Source organism: Camelus ferus, chromosome 14 (genome assembly GCF_009834535.1).
Source record: "Camelus ferus isolate YT-003-E chromosome 14, BCGSAC_Cfer_1.0, whole genome shotgun sequence".
Taxonomy (NCBI): Eukaryota; Metazoa; Chordata; class Mammalia; order Artiodactyla; family Camelidae; genus Camelus; species Camelus ferus.
The window spans coordinates 13,356,410-13,365,566 of record NC_045709.1 but is presented as its reverse complement, the minus strand read 5'-3'; positions in this window follow the sequence as shown (position 1 = coordinate 13,365,566).

The window sequence follows — 9,157 nt, the reverse complement described above, 5'->3', positions numbered from 1 at the left end:
TTTGATGTTTTGGTTAAACCGCTGTTTCACTTTTGGATCATATTTACTTGGCGAAACTAGTACCACATCCTAGGTCTCCTTTCTTCCCTGGAGTTTATACTGTTTTCTGCAAATGACATTTCTCATTTCTAATCCACAGGATATAAAATGTATCCAGATGGCATTGAAAAAGTAATAGTAGAGATGGCCATATATATAACACTCAATATAACCACAAAAGCATATTGAATTTGTTTTTATTTTGATACTGTTCATTCCCATGTCATTCTTTGTATATTTTTGGAGAGGCATTTTCCCAGGATAAACAGAAAAGAAATGGTCTCATCAGAAGCTAAAAGACAGATCTGACTTTTTGTCTTGCTCTCACGTGCCTTGCATTGGGCTTGCCTTCATTGGTACAATCTCCCCCTGGCAAGCAGCCACCCTCTGATGCTCATTAGTCATTAAGCAGGAACATCTGAGCAAAGCACCTTGTACAACATTTTTTAGAACTTGACTAATCAGAATACCTTCTGCAAAAGTCAGTCCCGAATTGACTTTATCCTGAACCAACTGGCAGTTCTCACACTATGATCCAGTGTCTGTGATGTGAGGCCCCGCTCCTCCCCTTCTCTCCTTGTTTTCACAGGCGTCCTTATAAAATCCACTTTGTTTCCAGTACATCTCTCTGTGAGCATAAGGACTTCAACTACCATGATAAATATATAAAGGACACCAAGATGTGCCAGACAGAATTTTTTTCCAACAACATTCTGCAGAGAAGAAAATACGAGTGAGAAAAAGTGATAGAGCAAAATGTGGATGTGACCTAAGAGATGTCAGCCATGTTCTATGGTGGGAAAAAACAGGGGAAAAAAAAGATTATTTCGAACAGAGTAAAAGAGGCAAGGGGAGAGGCATTCAAACTGAATCTTGAAGTGTATGCAGGATTTCACTAGGCACAGAGGAGCTAAAAGCATATTCAGTGCAGAAGTTTTGCAGAGCTGATGGGTTGGAAACACAATGACTTTCAAGGGTAAATTTGGCTAATATGAATTTTGTCATACATTTTTGTCAGTTTTGACATTTTCACTATAAGATTAGCATGTGGATGTTAAGGGTAAATTAGGTAGATACAGTGACAATTACAGAAATATTACTTTCATGAGTTGCTAAGTTTGAAGAGAAATTTTAAAATCTTTGCCTAAGAATAACTGTGTTTGTAACGTAGATATTTTTCAACCTGACTTTCCAAAATACTTAACCTTGGAGAACAAAATAGTAATTCAATGAAATTTTTTTATGAGCACAGAAACTTGGTGAAACAAGATCCTATATATTATAGCAGAAATATTGCTCTGTTTATTCAATGAATACAATATGCCTTGTTACGACAATGTAATTCATTTCCATATAATAGCTTTAGGAAGTAATTCTAAATTGCAATGTAAGAGAGGAGCACAGGAAGGTACCATTAATCTTCTTCATGGAATAAATCCCAGAATATACCCAAAATACACTAACCCAAAAGGGATTATGAGCTTTAAAAATATAACATGATGTTTAAGTTCATTCTCTTATAAAATCATCCTCTCCAGATCCATAGTAACATGCTAACGTATTATAAAAATATATGGCAGAAACTTTCCCTTTAAATTTGCTTAAGAATGACAACTAAATCTGATGATTTAAGATTAAGTCCAGGAGAGAAGAAGAGAGAGAGAATGGGCTTGGCCCTTGAAAAGCATGGTGAGGCACGTTGGGGGAAAATTCTCCATCAGTTTCTCTTACATTTCTGCACATCTCGTGAGCAGGGCAAGTAGCTACTCTGTTTCCCATTTCAAGATTATTTGTATAGCAAATAATCCTGGAAGAAAGAAATGATACTTTGCTTCAGAACAAAGGGCAGGTTTGTTTACAGCCTTATAGTTAGAAATAGCTTCCCCCTCTGGAGCAAAGAGCGGGTATACTTACTGCCCAATATAATAAAGGTAATAACTCCTTTTTGAGGAAAGGTCAGGTCTTTTTCGCTGCCCATTAAAAAATATTTCGGGTCGCAATTCCTCTCCTGTAATATAACCCACTGTATATGCAGGTGTTAACTCTCTGTGCTGCCTTGTGAGAACTGGGCTGGGCAAACTCATACAAGGAAACTCTATGAATACTCCGGCTACTGCTACTGCCGTGAGCAGTAAAGTGCTTTGTCTCTAAACAAGTTTTGTTTTATTTTGCCAGCACCGATGTAACGGTGGCAGGCTAATTTGTTAGTTTGCAAAGACATTAAAAATCTCAGTCACTTTATAGTTCTCGACAAGATGAAGTTTCCTATCTTGTGTTGAGGGTATTATTATTATCATTATTATTATTATTACACTATATTTCTCACAACAGTTTTCTTAGCATATCAGCAGTCCTCAAATTGCAGAAATATGCTCTTCGATTTCTTTTTCATCCAGGGTATCAGAGAGAGTATGCAGAGCTACAATGCTCCAGATTCGGGAATACTGGAGACTAGTAAAATTCAATATATACAATATTCTTAATCTAAGGAAAACCTGCTATTTTCTTTTCCCTTGACCAGTGATCCTTTTATGATGTTGTAGCAACTGAGCGTTTTATTCTGGAAACAATTCTACTAGTGGAATTGACAGCCCTGTGAAGAAACTGATGGCCTGATAAACCAAGGTTGGCATAATATTTATTAGGTTCTTAAAGGCACTGCAAAACAAAGAGAAGCAGAGTTATTGCTAAGAATCTGCTGATAAATAGCATATGTTTAGAATTTGTTAAGCTTTTCCTGAATTAAAAAAATTCATCTTAATAGAGCCCATTAATTTCTATCTTATCTATTATCAACCATGAAAACATATTTCACAGAGATAAACAGATTAGAAATTCTTCATTCCTATACACTTAAAAAAATTCGAGGCACTTACAATTTTTCATGTTAGGATTTTAAACATAGATATCTAACTTCAGTCTCCACTGTAAAATTGCTTTTTTTTTTTTTTTGGTAGGGTAGGTAATTAGGTTTATTTATTTATTTACTTTTTAATGGAGATACTGGGAATTGAACCCAGGATGCTAAGCATGCACTCCACCCCAGAGCTAAACGGTCTCCGCTACACTGTAAAATTACAGGAAAGAAAATGCTTTTAAAGATAAAGCTCAAAAGAAGGGGGATAAGAGAAGAGCAGACAACAGTAATAAAATTCTGGAAACAGGAGCGGAGGCTGATGTATTCATGCACTCTAGCCTAAGCTAGAATGAAAACCACACCAAATTGGTCAGGGAATCCTCAAAGTCTTAGGAAACAACAGTTTCAGAATCATCCAACACTGGAGGTAAATTTGGGCCTAAAATTAATATAAATATTTTAAAAATGACTGACAGGAGTGAGCTCCCTAGGTGCCAGTGTCCCGTACACAATTATGCAGGCTGCTCTTCCCCTGCTGGACCACCAGGTGGAGTAATGAGCAGGACCCTGCACTAAATTCTGTGGCTCCTAGTCCTCTGCCTCCAGGCAGCTCCCAGGAAGCCAACAGACTCTTATCCTTCCAGGCATCAATACCCACAGAAAAGTCAGAGGAAATATCACATCAATGAAACTAAAAAAAGAACTTTATTTTAAAAAAAATAAGAAAATAAGTTTTTGGAAGCCCTCACATTTACCAAAGAAAATCTATTGGAGACAAAAGTTAATCTATTTAAAGTTTGTGTTTTCTTCCATTATTTTTTGTCATGTGCATGAATTTACATGATTTTTGCTTGTTTCTTTTCAGACACTAAGTAATTATATAAGAAGAACAGAAGAAGATGGTGAACATCTAAGGGAGGGAGAGATTATTAAGTCTAACCAGGCCCAAAGGAATTCAATAGTTACACTTTCTTCTAAATAATGTTTACTTATTTTTTTCAAAAACTAAGTTTGCATCATATATTTTAGAACATTTTCTATCTTAAAAAGGGGTAATTTTTTCCCAGTCATCTTTTACAATTCTTTGAATGTATGGAATCAATTATTGCGAAAGGCACACTGTCACAGTTTGGTAGGTAGATATAAACTTAATTATTCTGACCTCAGCATAAGCACATAATCACCTAATTAGGAAGAGCAACAGTTCATTAAGCAATGCAAAACCCCATGCCTTTCTGCTGTATTACAAACCTGTTTTGTTTTTACAAAAAGTTGATTCAAATGCCATCACAACCTGTTTTAAGATGGTTAGTAACGCTATTGTCATTTTAATTTTAATCCAGAAGAAAATGGATTTATCATTGGTCATTTAACAAGTTAAAATCATGAGCTCTTTGTCAAAATTTCTTTATTAGTACAATTTATTATCTTGCAGGAAATATTTGATCATAGAACATATACTTTTTGTGCTAATTGTTTTGCTGAGGTTGGGGAAAAAAGGAAATGACCAAGAATTAGGCCTTGAAGGGAGGAAAAAAATTCTATTTTGTGTAAGTAAGAGGAATTGAAACTGGCAAGAATTTGGAATAGTCCCCTAGAAGAAATAGTTAGTTCTTTAAGCCATTTGCAAAGGAATGCAAGATTGGGTAAAATGATGTTTAACTGATGACGTAAATAGGGAGAGGATGAATTGAATGGCTAGGGCCAGTGTAAGAGGACTGTATCAGTTTGGGTTTGATCAGGAGAAGAAATTACCATAGATAATATAAAAACAGGAAATTAGCAGCCTACATTTTCATTGAAAGGAATAAGGGAGGAATTACCAGGAAAAGCCTCTGCTGGCTTTAAGAAGGCAAGAGAGAAGAGAAGACAAATGTCAGTCATCTCAGCTGCAGATCAAAGAATCATGCTTGGAAGCTACCAGCAAATCCTCACCTCACCACAGCCCAGGTACATGACTGTAAGGGTTTTTTGTTTGTTTTTTGGGTTTTTTTTTGTCTGCCTTCCAAAATTCATAGAACTCCCACTGATGGAATCTAAATGGGACACTATGGGCAAGACATAGATAGTAAATCAGCTATGATTTGACACAATGATAAATTAAAGTGTCTAGGTTGTGACCAGGAACCCATCAACTATCAAAAATAGCAAATTCCTACCTCAGGGACTGGATAGGACACATAACAAACTATCATAACTGCTAAATTCAGAACTTAGTTCATTTGAGAGCTTGAGTAATAGTTTATCTCAGTCGTGAAAGTCAGATTGAGAAATACAAAATGTGATTAATTAAGATATATCTTCAGATGTCCAAGTGCTTTTTAGACTATAGACACTAATAACCTTAATCAAGACGAAAATTCTGGTACGTGACATACACGACTTCCCTTTGTCTTTATAACAGACATAGGAGCAAGACTCTAGCTGGTGAATTCACCAGTTACTACAGACAGTCAATAGTCTCATTGACTGACTTCATGTTCTAATGACTGGGTGACAGCCATGTAATACCTTATTATCAAATAGCCTTGGGGACACTATTACTTGTCATTTTGAAGGTGGCCTTGTAGTCCAACTAAATCAGAAACACTGTGAATGTTGTTTACTTACTATTTTATCCAGACTTTATTGTCTTCTTGCCATTGACCGAATCAGTAACAATTTAACTGGCTTCTTGCCCTAATCCTCCAATTTTCTTCACCCTTTTCAATCTCTTCTGTTGTTGGTATTACTCCTTTGACATCTACACTATTTATTTTTAGAGCAAAAAAAAAAAAAAAAAAAAAAAAAATCTCCTGGGAATCTGCTTCACCCACATGACAGGGATAAGATGTCAGAACCCCCAGCTCTACTCCCGGGGAAAGTACACAAATGCCCAAAGGTTCCAAGGACTTACGTTTGCACAGTCGTTTCTGCCCACAGGTTCCAGCAAAGGGCGATTGCTCAGAGGAGCGATGCTCTGCAACACCTCAAATCTATTGAAAAGAAATGTTATTTTAAAAATGGGAAGAGACAGAATAAAAGCAAAGGGAAATCAAGGAACAGATTTTTTTAAAATTGAGGTATAGTTGACTTACAGTATTACATTAGTTTCAGGTGCAAAGCACAGTGATGCAATATTTTTATAGATTATACTCCACACAGTTATTACAAAATATAACTCTACTCCCAGTGCTGAACATTACCTCCTTGTAACTTATTTATTTTTACCTACTAGTTTGTACCTCTTAATCCCCTTCGCCTATTTTACCACTTCCCCACAGAATGTTCTGAAAAACAAAAATTACCTATCACGGTGGGGAGGGACAATACAGGGGTGGTGGAGCGGGAGATACAACTTATTGGCTGTAAGATAGGCCACAAAGATGTGGCGGATGTGGCCGATATTTTGTAATAACTGTAAATGGAGTATAACCTTTTAAAATGATACAAAATTTTAAAAATATCAAAAAACAACACTTCAGCAATCTTTCTCCTTTGCTCATCTTTATCATTGCTCTATAGTTACCTTTTTTTAAACTAAAATAGTTCTTTGTGTTTACTATGACTGCATATTTTTTTACTTCATAATCAACAGGTCTTTCCATTAAATTTATTTACTTGGGGGGAAAAAAAAAATACCCTATTGTCAGTTCTTAGGAAAAAGGAATAGAGGCAGCCAGAGTCAAAAATATGTTCAGAACTCTGCAGGGGCAAAATGAGAGCTCTTCGGGGAAGCTCCAAGTTCAGAGCCGGGCACTGAGGTAATATTGGTACCAGCACTCTGCTCTCAGTTGTAGCAATAGTTGCTGTAATATTTATCTGTATTTTGGAGGAAAGCAAACCTCAGCCTTTCCCTTAGTCTGCTAGCGACAAGTATCTAGGTTTGCTCCGAATCTTCTTATTGAATGATAAACTAGTTCCCCACATTTGATGTGAATTTCTGTCTCCTGATAACCTGAAGTCCTTCAAAGACACAAAAATGAAAATGATGGCCTGCAGAGGTCCCGTGAATGATCTCAGTAGCACGGAGATATTGTGCCAGATAATCCTGAATTAAAGATTCGAAGTGTATGGTGGGCCATTCAGGATAACAGTAAATGTTGCCTCCAATCATTAGCAAATTTCTATTTTTTCCTGTAACGGGGTTTGGCAAATTTTAACAATGATGTGAGAAAACCCTGGAAAGTGAACCCAGTAGTCTCAATAAATGTTCCCAAAGCTTTCAAAGGGAGATAGAGCATGAATGTGTTTATTCCTTCTTAAACCACCCACGAGAGAGACTTTTCACATAAAGTTATCACATGACATACTTCACTTAGAATAAAATGTGTTTTAGAGCAGCGTTTCAAAGTTCTGCGGAAGTTGTTCCCTCAGCCTACGCTCTGTGAACATAGATTTTTTTTCAAGATTTTTTGCTGACCAGACTTTGCGTATGATAGTCTTATCTTTCAGAATCTACAATAAGAGGTTCTTCATATTTAAGATTATATAAAAAATTGATATCATCTTGAACAGATCTTTGCAAGTAAAGATAGGGTGACATATAGGCTCTTAACTGAGATTTGTACATGTTCCCATTAAAATGGAATCAAGCAGAGAGGAATTCCATATTTCAGAATCAACTTTTTAGAATTCATGAAGTCCAGACTCTGAAGCGACATTTGCATCCAGTGATAAAACACATTATTCAAAGTTAACTATGGTCTGTTGTGTCAGCCTTTAATTCCTCCTTGCCAGGGCACTGGTAATGAACCTCAGGCAGGAGCCCTAAGGGAATATTCTCAGTGCTGATCCTGTCTTGTGTGCTACATTGTTACCCGAGTCAGTGCTGATCAAGGTCTGATTTTTCAGGGTCTAGAGTAGAGATCCCTGACTCATGAATCCAAGGATGTCCAGCGTTTTAATTTTCTATTTTTGATGTCTGTATTCACGACAGCCTGGTCTAGCATAGAGTCACACTTAGGCCACTTTCTCCACTTTTTTGCAAATGTCAGTCACTACTCAATTTGGTTTCCTTTTTTTGGTACTGTATTCCTTTCCCTTGGTTTATAAATACGCTAAATAATCGAGGTAATGTTCTTTGGTAAATTTGGTCCCATTGATTCCCAACTTCACTGATGATCTAGCCTCGCAATTGAAGAATAGCTCAGCATCAAAGGGCAGAATAATTATGACTTTCATTTTATTCTTATTTTTCCTCACCATTTAAAACCTGAGGAATCAAAAGGTTATAAAATAGTTTAACTAGAAACAATAAATATACATTTATTTTCTGTAATATACTTAATAAATACATATGAGAAGGAAAGAAGTTTGACTTCTGTTACAGTCCCAGCCTTGCCAGAAAAATCTATGTAACCTCAGGCAAATTAAAACCTCTCCAGACATCACTTTGCTCATCTACAAAAACAACAGCCACAAAGGAACAAGGATGTTGGATTAGACGTATAAAAGAAGGCACTGATTTCTTTTCAATTGTGAAATTCTAACGATCTATTAAAAATTATCTAAAAGTTTGTCTCGAATTATCCCAGTGTTCTATCTAATAAAAACATGAATCACAATTGTTCTTCATTTACTCCACACGGAATGTTTCAAACAATTAAGTGTTTACATGTGATTGCATTTTATGATTTGTTACAATTTTACTTGACTGCTAGATCCTGGGTCAGAGAACTTGATCTAATTTATGCTTGCTGGCACTGAAGTTTATTTATGGCACTGAATAAATGATGGTGTAACAACACATTTGAAAATATCTTCCTAAGGGACCAGAGTTATAGCATTAATTTGCATTTTTCTTTCTAAAATTCAGATAAATATAAGTATTTATGGAAGGAACAAATGTTGTATGTTGGCTCTGAGATCTGTCTTCAGTATGGAATGCTGGGTGTTTATCCCTTGTGTTATCTTGGTGCTGAGCTCTTTTCAAAGAGTTGTAGGGTGGTTTAGGTGGCAGATATGAAAGCAATGTTGATTCAGTTACATTTTCTATATTTTCCCTTAGTAATGTGCAAAAAAAAAAAAAAAAAATCATCACACCAAACAGCTAAATCAAGCCAAATTCTAAAATTATGACAGGCTGTAAAGAAAATTAGTGATTAATTATAATTCAGATTTACAACAGTATTTGTTTTTGAATGAAGTAAATTTCCATTAAAATGTAAACAAAGAACAAGCCTAAAAAAGATGGGATGTGTGTTTGGTAAAGTAAATAATCGTTATAATTTCTAAAACCTTTGGCTGGGAAATTCATGGCAAAAAAAAACTGTAAGTGAT